Raw genomic sequence first — 12,998 nt, forward strand, 5'->3', positions numbered from 1 at the left:
AACTCATTGAGCCACAACAGGAACTCCTAAATCATTCTTAAAGAGACATGGCTGCTCAAGGCTTGGTCTGCAGAAAAGACACAGGACTTTTCGGTTGGCCCTCTGCTTAAATGCTCCCATAAACATGAAGTAGCTGCTTCCTCAGACCTCCAAGGACTGGCAAAGTGGTGCAGGAAGGTCTCTGAGTGTCAGCAATGTTGCCTTGTTAAAAGACTAAGAATAGATAAGGCTTTTATTTTCTTGGCCCTGGACTTACTTCCAGTGGCATCCTGCGAAAGAATGTCCTGTGGTGAGGGGTCAAGATGGGGTTGAGAGTCAAAAGTTTAAAGTTTATGTGGCCATTCTTCACCAGTTGGACATGACTCAGATTTCCTGGGTTAAATATTATTTTTTCTATGTATATGCCTATGGATTTAGAAATAAAAGCAATAACCTTAATCTAGGAGAGGAATACAGAGTACTTGTTTCTATTCCAAATCAGAGAAATATCTATCCCCAATTTCCTTTTTCATGGAGAGATACACTCAAAAATAAAGTGCTAGATTGTATTAGTACAGTGATCAAACAGTATAATTTTTCTGTGATGATCTCAATTCCAAATAAATGTGATTTAACCATCCCTGTCAAAAAGTTTTTATATAAATACATTCAAAGATCAGGGAAATTCTTTGTGGGTCTCTCTCAGAATGTGTCCCTGGGATATTCCCTTTTGGGAACCTGAGGCTCACCAAGCAAACACCACCTTGATTACAGATTCGCCTTTAAAGTTTAGAGCCTCGCCCTTAAACTTGGCCACTACAACTTAATTATAATGCGGTGATTTTGTTTAGTACCAATGTGCTCTTTGCAATGAAAGCTAGTAATTGTCCTTTGGGGTACATATTTTTATTTTTATTTTTTCTTCTTTTCATAGCCACATCTGTGGTATATGGAAGTTCCCAGGCTAGGGGTTGAATCAGAGCTATAGCTGCTGCCTATGCCACAACTGCAGCAACTTGGAGTAACCTATGCCACAGCTTGCAGCAATGACTGATCCTTAGCCCCCTGAACAAGGCCAGGGATCAAATCCATATCCTCACGGAGACTGTCAGGTCCTTAACCCACTGAGCCTCAAAGGGAACTCTTGGGGTACATATTTTTAAAGTATTGGTGGATTACTTTTGTTTGGTGGACTATTTGACCATCTAGTAAAAGTCAAATTTCTCTTCTGGGCCTCATATCAGGCCCCAAGTAGGGAATGCCCAATGGTCAGCTTGGTGTGGGGCAGTGTCTTGAGATGACAAAAATATGAAGCAGGACATCTCTGACCCCAAGTCCCCCAACTTCTTAATATAGTTAAGGATAAAAACAGCTTTCAGTACTTTCAGGTGCTCAAAACTCAGAAACCAGTTCTCTTTGATAACTCATAGGTCTCAGTTTCTTAAGCCAGAATCTGTCCTAATAACAGTGAAATTTGAGCCTTGTTCAAACCTCTTTGGTGGAGAGATGAATATCAGCTCTAATAACAGCCATTAGGAATGTCTCCAAGGGGGAATTACATTAACAAAATTTTTCCTCATTCCCCATTTTTTTTTTTTTTGGCTGCTCTATGGCATATGGAATATGGAATTCCCAGACCAAAGATCAGATCAAAGCCGTAGTTTCAATCTATGCCACAGGTTGCAGCAATGCCAGATCCTTAACCCATTGAGCGAGGCCAACTCGCATCCTCACAGAGACAACATGGGTCCTTAACCTGGTGAGTCACAATGGGAACACCATCTTTCTCTCTTTCTCTCTCTCTCTCTCTCTCTCTCTCTCTCTCTCTCTTCTCTCTCTCTCTCTCTCTCTCTCACACACACACACACACACACACACACACACAGCTCTTCCTGTGCCTAGTTTGTTATTCATTCAGGGAAGCCAGTTCTGACCAGAAGTGGATGGCAGCTTCAGATACTGGTGATGTGGGTAGGATGTTCCCATGCAGTTTCTTTTCTCAAGGCTATCTTGTATAAGCTTGAGAACCTTGACCAGACCTCCCTCACAAGTTAGTGTTCAATGACACTGGGGCATATTTGATCTTGGGGTAAGGGCTTGACCCTGCTGGAAGCTTGGCCATACAGTCCAGGGTGCCATTCATGAAACTACACAGTCAGAGGCTGAACACAGTGACCCCAGCATTAGCAACCACTGCTGCTTCCCTCCTCAGACCATTGGCCAAACCCAGACTGCTTCAAGGCCAAGTTCAACCCTGGGCTTGATAGAATAGTGACTTACAAAAGGAGGGGCAGAGTCTGAAGTGAGGTGGAGTTAACAGAAATGACACCCATTGCTTGGCTTCGTGGGGGTGTCACAGACCTGAGCTGGGGAAACTGCCCTGCTCTTCATGCATCTCCCCACAAAAGAGAGGAGGTGGCACAAAGGGAAGTGATTAGGATAGAGAATATGATCATTTACTGTTTCTGCTCAACCTCAGTTTTTGAGAAGGATGTAGGAAATCACCTGAAAGGAAGTGTTTAGGTCACCGTGGATTTCAACATGTAGACATGCCTCCTATTACCAGAAATAATAAAAAATGAGCTGGCTTCCAGGGAAATGAGAAGTCAGTGATTTTATGAGTCATGATCATTTGAAATGAAAAACAAGGTAATTTTTACCTAAGAAGCTGAGAAGCTATCCAATATACTGGTTGAGGAGTGGCAGAGGTGTTGGGTTTCTGTAGGCTTCAACCAGATATTCTAGATTCTTCAGGCAGATAATTTTTTTTCTTATTAGGGCCACACTTGCAGCATACAGAAGTTCCCAGACTAGCTGTCAACTTGGAACTGCAGCAGCTGGCTTACACCACAGCCACAGCAATGCTGGATCTGAGCTGAGTCTGTGACCTACACCGCAGCTTATGACAATGCTGGATCCTTAACCCACTGATCAGGGCCAGGGATCAAACCTGCAACCTCATGGTTACTAGTCAGGTTTGTTACTGCTGAGCCACAAGAGGAACTCCCAGGCAGATAATTTTATCTAAAAAATTATCCCTTCAAGCTACCAAATAGAACATGAGCTTTCAAACATTTTTGAATGTGATGCACAGTGAGAAGTACATTTTATATCATGCTCAGTATATTTACCCCTGAAACTGACACAAATGCGTGCACACACACAAGAAATAAAAACTTTAGAAGCAATATTCTTTAGGAATAATATATTGGGATATTGTCTCTTTTTTCTTTACTCTATTGCATTAAAAATAAAGTTATTTGCACTGAATTGCCTGACAAATGGGTCACAATTTGCCCTTTGGAATCTGGCAATGTAACAGAGGAAGACAGAACTAGTCCCATGTTAAAACTACCTTCCCTATTTTTCAGCCTATGCATTCTATTATTTTAGTCCTGTAGTCAAGAGTTAAACATTAGAGAAATGTTGCTTGCACCCAAATAACTCATTAAATTCCCTGAAGAGGGAGTTCCCGTCGTGGTGCAGTGGTTAATGAATCCGACTAGGAACGATGAGGTTGCGGTTGGTCCCTGCCCTTGATCAGTGGGTTAACGATCCGGCATTGCCGTGGGCTGTGGTGTAGGTTGCAGACGCAGCTCGGATCCCGCGTTGCTGTGGCTGTGGCTTAGGCCAGTGGCTACAGCTCCAATTCGACCCCTAGCCTGGGAACCTCCATATGCCACGGGAGCGGCCCAAAGAAATAGCAAAAAGACAAAAAAAAAAAAAAAAATTCCCTGAAGAAAGTTTCCATCCCACAATTCTAGGTCAGTTATGGCTACTACTGGCTGTAGATAAGTTCCCTTTCAGCCAAGACACCTTGCAAGTAAGCAGAGATAAGGATGATAAAGTAAAAATAACTGCTAGCAAGTTGAAGTTTTATAGGAGTCTTGTGATCCAGCCCACAGGAGCAAGCAGAAAAACAAGGAAATATCATGGTTCCCTGAAGACCAGGTAGCTCCAAGGAGTCTGCAGTCTGCCTTTAATCTTGAACCCTCCTACTTCCCCTTTTCTTTTAGCATAAAAGAAGTGTGAATTCTACTCCAAGTTAAGACTGAATCTAGTTTGTTTACTTAAATTACAAGTAAGCACTGAAAGTACTGAAATGATCCCAAGACATTTCCTATACTCCCCAAAATGCCCCAAGAGTATGTAAACAAAAATTAGAAAATCGAGCAGCCAACAATATAAATTTCACAGTATGTAGCACACTATCAAAAATGACCAAGTATGAAAAGAAGAAAAACATGAAAGATGACCAGGAGATTAGTCAATCAATGGGACAGAGAAAGAACTGTAACCTGGCATTAAATTAGCCTCCAAGGACATTAAAACTGCTATTATAATACATTCCACGTGTTAAAGAAGATAGAGGAAACACAATCATGGTAAGAACACAAAGTTACAAAAAAAAGAGTCCAAATCTGGAAGTCAAGGCAGGACAAAATACTACCTGGGGCAGGGTGGGACTCTAAAAGATGCTCAATGGTTTTGCTCTAAGGATTACCAATAGTAACATTAGAAATAAAAACCAACACAGATCTTTTTAATAAGATAGCTAGGTGAGCATGTCTTTCCATATTCTATTCAGTCCATTACGTTCCAGTCATGTGGTTATTTGGAAAATAAACTGTCTCTTTGAGAAGGCTGTTATTATGACAAGGTTTGACCTCAAAAGCACTCTGAAATGGTCACGGGACTACCAGGTCAAAGCACCATGTGCTCTTAACAGACCTGCCATATTCAGTGCCTTCAGAATTCCTCAGAAATTTCAGTGGGCACCCACCCAGTTTAGCACTTTATTAATGTAGTGGTTATTAAGTTGTAGTTCTGGGTAGACCCCATTTCCAAGATGATACAAAAGTCTAACCATTTCCAAGATGCTTCAAAACTGTTTTATATTGGAATAGCAGACATGGCTATTCCCTTTGATTTATTCAAAAGAGCAGCTTTAAAGGAAAAAAAAGGTTACTATGCCCAAACATAAACTGTTCATGCTTAACCTATAAATTCTGTATATCATTCACCTTAATAGCTTTCTCACCTAAATACAGATTTTAAAATTATGTACTGTCAACTGCCCCAATATTAACTAAGGCTCCTCTTCTTTGCACAAACCAGTTATTTAGAATCCTGAGTGAACTCCAACAGAAGTGAGTGTTAGTATTTATCTAAAAATATAATGACTCAGGAGTTCCCTTCGTGGCGCAGTGGTTAACGAATCCAACTAGGAACAATGAGGTTGTGGCTTCGATTCCTGGCCTTGTTCAGTGGGTTAAGGATCCGGCGTTGCCATGAGCTGTAGTGTAAGTCAAGACATGGCTCGATCCCGAGTTGCTGTGGCTCTGGCGTAGCCTGGGAACCTCCATATGCTGTGGGAGCAGCCCTAGAAAAGGCAAAAGGACAAAACAAAAAACAAAATATATATAATGACTTTGTTTTTTTATTTATTTATTTATTTATTTTTGTCTTTTTGCTATTTCTTTGGGCCGCTCCCACGGCACATGGAGGTTCCCAGGCTAGGGGTTGAATCAGAGCTGTAGCCACCAGCCTACGCCAGAGCCACAGCAACTCAGGATCCGAGCTGCGTCTGCAACCTACACCACAGCTCACGGCAACGCCGGATCGTTAACCCACTGAGCAAGGGCAGGGACCGAACCCGCAACCTCATGGTTCCTAGTCGGATTCGTTAACCACTGCGCCACGACGGGAACTCCATATATAATGACTTTGTAAGGCAAATAAAAAAGTAAAATTCATTGGCCAGATTACCTGATATAAAAGAAAAGTTGGAGTTCCCGGTGTGGTTCAGTGGTTAACGAACCTGACTAGTATCCATGAAGACGCAGGTTCAATCCTTGGCCTCACTCAGTGAGTTAAGGATCTGGTGTTGCCGTGGGCTATGATGTAGGTTACAGATGCAACTTGGATCTCACATTGCTATGGCTGTGTCGTAGGCCAGCAGCTGTAGCTCCAATTCAACCCCTAGCCTGGGAACTTCCATATGCTGAGGGTGCAGTTCAAAAAAAAAAAAAAAGAAAGAAAGAAAAGAAAAGTTAGGGAGTTCCCATTGTGGCTCAGCAATAATAAATCCAAAGAGTATCCATGAGGACTCAGGTTAGATCCCTGGCCTCGATCAGTGGGTTAAGTATCCAGTGTTGCCATGAGCTGTGGTATGTGTAGCAAACATGGCTTGGATCCTGCATTGCTGTGTCTGTGGTGTAGGCCAACAGCTGCAGCTCCATTTCAACCCCTACCTAGCCTGGGAACTACCATATGCTGCATTTATGGCCTTAAAAAGAAAAAAGAAAAAAAGTAAAGTTTAAAAAAGACATTTATATTTTAAAAAAAGTGTAAATGTGAATCTACACAAAGAAATAAAGAGAACAGTAAATGGACAATATGTAACTAAAACACACTTTCCTCATTTAAAAAAGCTACTAAAGTAGAAATACCATTACATGATAACAATGTAATTACAGAGAATTATAAGATATGTAGAAGTAAAATGAATAACAATAACACAAATGATGAAAGTCAGAAAATGGAAATATTCTGTTCTAATATCCTCATTACATAGTTGAAGTTACAAGATATTATTCAAAGGCATCCCCACCCTGCAGACTTAAGAGGGCAAAGCAGAGAGAGAGCCACACAGACCAAGGGTACCACAGACACCACAGCCTGAGACAATCATCAGGAAGCTAAATGCTGAGGCCCAGGCTTCAGAGGTCAGTTCCAGGGAAAGAACGAGGGTTGATTGTGTGAAGACAGCCTAAGGGGGGTGTGGAGCTGTGGTTCACAACTGAGGCATGGGTTCAATCTGTGGCTAAAGAACTTCCATATGCTGGAGGTGTGGACTAAGGAAAAAAAAAAAAACACTTTATTGCTAATAAATGGTAACCATTATCTAAGCCTTCCATGCCTGATCATCTTCTTGCTGGTGGAGGGTCTTGCCTCAGTGTTGATGACTGCTGACTAACAACAGTGATGGTTACTAAGGATGGGGTGATTGTGGCAATTTCTTAAAAGAAGACAAGTTCATCACATCAATGGACTCTTCCTTTCATGATTTCTCCATAAAATGCAAAGCTAGTTGATAGCATTTTAACAACTGTCAACCTCTTTACACACTAGAGTCTGTCCTCTCAAACCCTGCCACTACTTTATTAACTAAATGTGTGTTATATTCTAAATCCTTTGTTGTAATGTGAAGGATCTTAATGGAGGCTTCACCAGGAAGAATTCCATCTCAAAAAACTTTCTTTGCTCCTTCAAGAAGCAACTCCTCATCCATTAAATTTTTATCATGGGATTGAAGCAACTGAGTCACATCTTGTGATTTTACTTGTAGTTCTCTGTTTCTTCTACTATATCTGCAGTTACTTACTACACTGAAGTTTAGAACCCCTCAAAGGCATCCATAAGGATGAGAATCAACTTCTTCCAAACTCATAATACTAATACTGTGAGCTCTCCCCAGCAATCACTAAAGCCCTTATGGCATCTAGAATGGTCAACCCTTTCCAGAAGGCTCTCAATTGACTTTGTCCAGATCCACAGAGGAATCACTTTCTATGGTAGCCATAGCTTTACAAAATGTATTTCTTAATTACTAAGACTTGACAGTTAAAACAACTCCTTGACACAAGGGCTGCAGAATGGATGTTGTATTAGCAAGCCCAAGAACAATACGAAACCCACTGTACATTGCCAGCAGAGCTCTTGAGATACCAAGGGCATTGTTAATGAACATATTTTCAAAGGAACCTTTTGTCTGAGCAGTAGGTCAGGAGGCTTAAAATACTCAGTAAACCATGTTGTCAGCAAATGTGCTGTCACCCAGTCTTTGCTGTTCCATTTCTAGAGCACAGGCAAAATAGACTCAGCGTAATTCCTAAGGGCACTAGTATTTCTAAAATAGTAAACGAGCAGTGGCTTCAACTTAAAGTCACCAGCTGCATCAGCCCCTCACCAGACGGTCAGTCTGTCCTTGGAAGCTTTGAAGCCAAGCACTGACATCTCCTTTCTTCCTATGAAAGTCCTAAATGGCATCTTCCTCTAACAGAAGAGTATTTAATCTATACTGAAATTTGTCATGTAGTTAGAACCACCTTCATGAATCATCTTAACTAGATCTTCTGAATAACCTGCTGCAGCTTTTCTATCAGCACTTGCTGCTCCCCCTTGCACATTCCTCTTAGAGATAAAAACCTTCCTCTCACCATCATGAACCAAACTACAGTATATTCAAGCACTTCTACTCTAGGCCCCTCATCTCTCTCAGCCTTCACAGAATTGAAGAGTTATAGCCTTGCCCTGGACTAGGCTTTCGCTTAAGGGACGGTTGTGGCTGGTTTGACCTACCCAGGACACCAGTTGCTTCACTTTCTAATCATTCATGTGTCCACCGGAGTTAGCCCTTTGACTTGCCTCTAAGAACTCTTCCTTCACATTCACCACTTGGCTAACTGTTTGGTGTAAGTGGCCTAGCTTTTGGCCAGTCTTGGCTTTCAACATGCCTTCTTCATGGATAATTTATAGCTTTTAATTTAAAGTAAGTGACATGCAATTCTTCCTTGACTCAAACATTTACAGGCCATTGTGTTGTTATTACTTGACCTACAGTCAGTGTTACTGTGTCTCAGGGAATACTGAGGCCTGAAGAGAGAGGCAGAGATGAGGGAATGGCCAGTCAGTGGAGCAGTCTGAACACAGACAACATTTATCAATTAAGTTTGCCATCCTCCATAGGCACATTGCACGGTGCCCACAAACAATTACAATGCAACATTAAAGATCACAGATCACCACAACAAATACAACAATGGAAGAGTATGAAATGTAGTGAGAATTACCAAGATATGACACAGAGCCATAAAGCAAGCAAATGCTGTTGGAAAACTGACAGCAATAGACGTGGTTGACACAAGGGGTTGCCACAACCCTTCTATTTAAAATAAATAAATAAATAAACAGCTGGGGGGCGGGGGGAAAAAGTAAAACACAATAAGATGAGCTATTCCTATAAATACTTGCCAAGAGACCCAGGAAACCACCTCTAAGGTCTTTATGCAAAAGAATGAAAATACAGATATACAAAGACTTGGACTGAAATATTCATGGCACCTTTACTTATGAAAGCACCATAGGGAAAAGGAGTCCAATGTCTTATCAGCAACTGGAAAGACATGACATAGAACGAACATTACTCATTGATAAAAGGAATAAATGCTAATACACACAATAATATCCATGAATCTTAAAAGAATTACACTAAGGGAAAGAAGCCACAGGAAAAAAGAGCACATGAAGTCTGTTTCTATCTATATGAAATTTCAAAGAAGGAGAAAAGTATTGACCTGGGGAGAAGACTGGTGATTATCAAAAAACAGGGATTAAAAAAGAGAAAAAAGAATAGAAAAAGAAAATGGCTGGGAAGAGAGGACTAATTAAGATGGCATAAGGAAAATTTTCACCTGAGAGAAAGCATTTGCATCATGATTTTGGTGGTAGAGCTGGACACATTTTTAAAAATTCATTGAATTATACACAAAAACTTGCCGAATTTTACTTTCTGTTAATTTTCCCTCAAAATAGGTGATGTTTTCAAAGAAGCAGAAACAGAAAACCGATCACACTCTAGGCAGGGCTGCATGATAAAGGAGGCTCACCCGAAGACACAAGGTGGCTGTAGTTCTCCAGCATCACATCTCTGTACAGGGTCCTCCGAGCAGGGCTCATCTGCCGCCACTCCTCCTGGGTAAACTCCACAGTCACATCCTTGAAGGACACAGATGCCTGTGAAAGCACATTCCTCTTACTAATCCAAAGAATTCAAACTCAATTAATTCCTATCAACTTTATGTTAAGAAAGTAGGACAAAAACTGAAAGGTTTTTTCATATTATGAAAAATCAAAAATGTCTAGAGTTCTTTGCTGGTACAGCAGGTTAAGGATCCAAGATTGCCACTGCAGTGACTTGGGTCACTGCTGTGGTGTGGGTTCAATAACTGGCTGTTCTTATATGCTGCAGATGCACCCAAAAAAACCCACAAAATTTAAAGTGTCTGAGAGTACACTCTTCATTTGCAATGTTCTATAGAAGCAGATCTCTTCATACTTTTGGCTCTGCCCTCACAATCCATCCAAAATTTGATCCTTTCCAAATACAACTGCTAACATCATCGTTTCTTCAAAGAAGTACTGAAAGAGCCTGCGACACCATCTGTTGCCATCACTGCCCCCTAGAGTCCACCCTTAGAGTTGTACGTGTCTTCCTCAGGTCCAAGTTCTCTAAATAACCTGGTAAAGAGAGAGAAACACTGAATTCCTAGAGTAGGAGACTTGACAGGATGGAGATGTCAGTTCTCCACACAGAAATCTGCAGATTCAATGCAATCACAATCAAGAGCTATTCAGGCTTTTTGAGAATCACAAGCCGATTCTAATATTTATGTAGAAAAGCAAACAATCTACAATCTGAAAACAATTTTAAAAAGAACAAAGGTGGAGGACTGATAGTTCTTGTTTTCAAGACAAACCATACCACCACTCACCAAAGCAGTGCATGCTACTCACAAAAATGAAACACCAAAAATGATGAACCAAAAAATATCTCCAAACACACATTTCTTTAATTGATGTATCCAGGTAATTCTTTTTTTTTTTTTTTTTTTTTTTTTTTTTGTCTTTTTTCCATGTCTTGAGCCGCTCCCGCGGCACATGGAGGTTCCCAGGCTACGGGGTCAAATCAGAGCTGTAGCTGCCAGCCTACGCCAGGGCCACAGCAACGCAGGATCTGAGCCGAGTCTACGACCCACACCACAGCTCACGGCAACGCCGGATCGTTAACCCACTGAGCAAGGGCAGGGTTCGAACCCACAACCTCATGGTTCCTAGTCGGAGTCGTTAACCACTGCGCCACCACGGGAACTCCTATCCAGGTAATTCAATGCAGAAAGTATATTCTGAGAAAAATCATGCCAGACTAAAAAACACCATTAGAAAATAAATAATCATACTCTTGATTCATAATTTGCACCACAAACAACAATTCAAACTGGTAACAGACCTCAATGAGTCTTTCTGTTTAGATTTTACTTCTTTTCTTTCCTTTCCTTTTTTTATTTTTTGGCTACCCCATGGCATGTGGAGTTCCCAGGCCAGGGATCAGATCCAAGCCTCAGGTCAGATCCTTGAAGCCACTGTGCCCAGCTGGGGAAGACCAACCTGTGTCCTGGTGCTGCAGAGAAGCTGATCCCATTGTACCACAGTGGGAACTCCCTGTGTTTAGATCTGAGAGTCAGAGGAACATATCACTTATCTAAAAAAGAAACTGACGCTTTTGTACTTAAGTGGGAACCAGCTAAAGGGCTGTGTCTATGCTCCCTCAATTCAGTATACAGAATATATGACTGAGCACAAATTTCCAAGCCCATCCTCTGACCATGAATATCTAGATTTCTGACAGGGCCAACCAGCAACACATTTGGCTGGCTTCTGGTCACCATTCCCTTTATTAAGTACATTACTTAACTATCTGAAGAGAGAATTTATCAACACAACAGATATAAGAAAATACTATCTATAAGGTTCCAAAAACGCATAACAGATAAAAAGGAATATTTTTCTCTGAAAATATAGTAATAATAAAAGGAAGACTAGACCCAGGGTTGTTTAAATAAAGTGGCCCAATAATCCACATCTACACATAAAAACATGTACTCACAAAGTCCAATTTTAGAGCTAAGTTTCATGAAATCTGTAATAGGTGATTTTGTCATGCGAATGAGAGAGGGTAGGGTAGGAAAAAGCAAGGGAGAGGGGAGGGGAGAAGAGAAAAGAGCAGGAAAATGCCTCACTAAGGCCAGTATAACCAAGATATCACAGTTGGGCAGGAACACAAGAAAACAGAATTAGAGGCTACTCTACCTAGTCAATACAATTTGAAGAAAAATTCAAATATGATATGGCAGTTACAAACTTGAAAACAAAAATAAGCTATACCTTTACTCCAATAGATACAAAAAAGTATTCAATATGATTATTTCCGAGCACATTCACGATTCAAACAAAATCTTAGCAAACTGATTGTAAAGGGGTAATAGTTTTCATTCATAAAGGATGTGTAACACAAGCAAGAGTGATCGGAAATCAAGAGTGAAATCCATCACAGTACAAGGCGGGAGATAAATAAAGAGCTCATCTCAAATAGATTTGTTTTCTGTAGCACTTGGGACTGTGAAGATTCAGCTGAGGGGACGGAAACACCACAGGGTCAGAATACCTGGGCTGCCTGACAGTTCCTACTTTCACCTCCCAAGCACCTCAGTAGCCCAGCCTAGAAGCAGCCTCCCTACCTCCTCTCTCTAAACCCTGAACTAGCAAGGGAAGGACCCACTGGAAGTGCCGTCTATTTTCCAGTTTGAAATGATCACTTCTTACTGAGTAAAAATCAGCTTGTCCATTATTTGAAACAATACCAACAAAAAACTAAAAACAGATGCTTAAAACACCAGAGGATGACACTATTTCATTAACATGAATGCAGAAAAAAGACACAGGCTGCATTTTTTTATCTGTTTACCAGGCAAAGTGTTTACTCCTTGAGTAAGAGAAACCACAGGAAGTCCAGAAAAAAAATATGGGGTGCTTTGAGACAATTTTCAAATTGTTTTCTTTTTTTCTTTTAAGTGGGTCACAGTTTCTCAAAAGGGACTCCTGATAAGATTCTTCTGATGACTGGACAGTCTGAACATCCTGTTCCACTCCTGGTTCTGTCCCAACCTGGGTGAGCCTGGAGAAGTCACCTGTCCTCTCAAACTCAGGACCACCTCACCATCCTGAGACTCAGAGGTTCCTGTTCTGTGTGTTTAATGTAGGTGCCCATACCCATGTCAGGAGAGAGTCCTGAGGCCTATGTAAACCACCCCATGAAAAGAAGTGTCATCTACATTCAACAGCAGTTAACACTTTTTGGGGGTTAGTACCTCGCACTTTACTAACTCCCTGTGTGACAC

The 12,998-nt window shown here is 41.1% G+C and overlaps 1 long non-coding RNA gene across 1 annotated transcript in view; it reads right to left on the bottom strand.

The window, feature by feature from the left end:
• Positions 1-9,778, bottom strand: part of LOC106504565 — a 103,781-nt gene extending 94,003 nt beyond the window's left edge. The window contains exon 1 of the long non-coding RNA XR_002345764.1: positions 9,651-9,778. This is a non-coding gene — a long non-coding RNA (uncharacterized LOC106504565). The remainder of the gene's footprint in view (positions 1-9,650) is intronic.

This window comes from Sus scrofa, chromosome 7, assembly GCF_000003025.6.
Source record: "Sus scrofa isolate TJ Tabasco breed Duroc chromosome 7, Sscrofa11.1, whole genome shotgun sequence".
NCBI lineage: Eukaryota > Metazoa > Chordata > Mammalia > Artiodactyla > Suidae > Sus > Sus scrofa.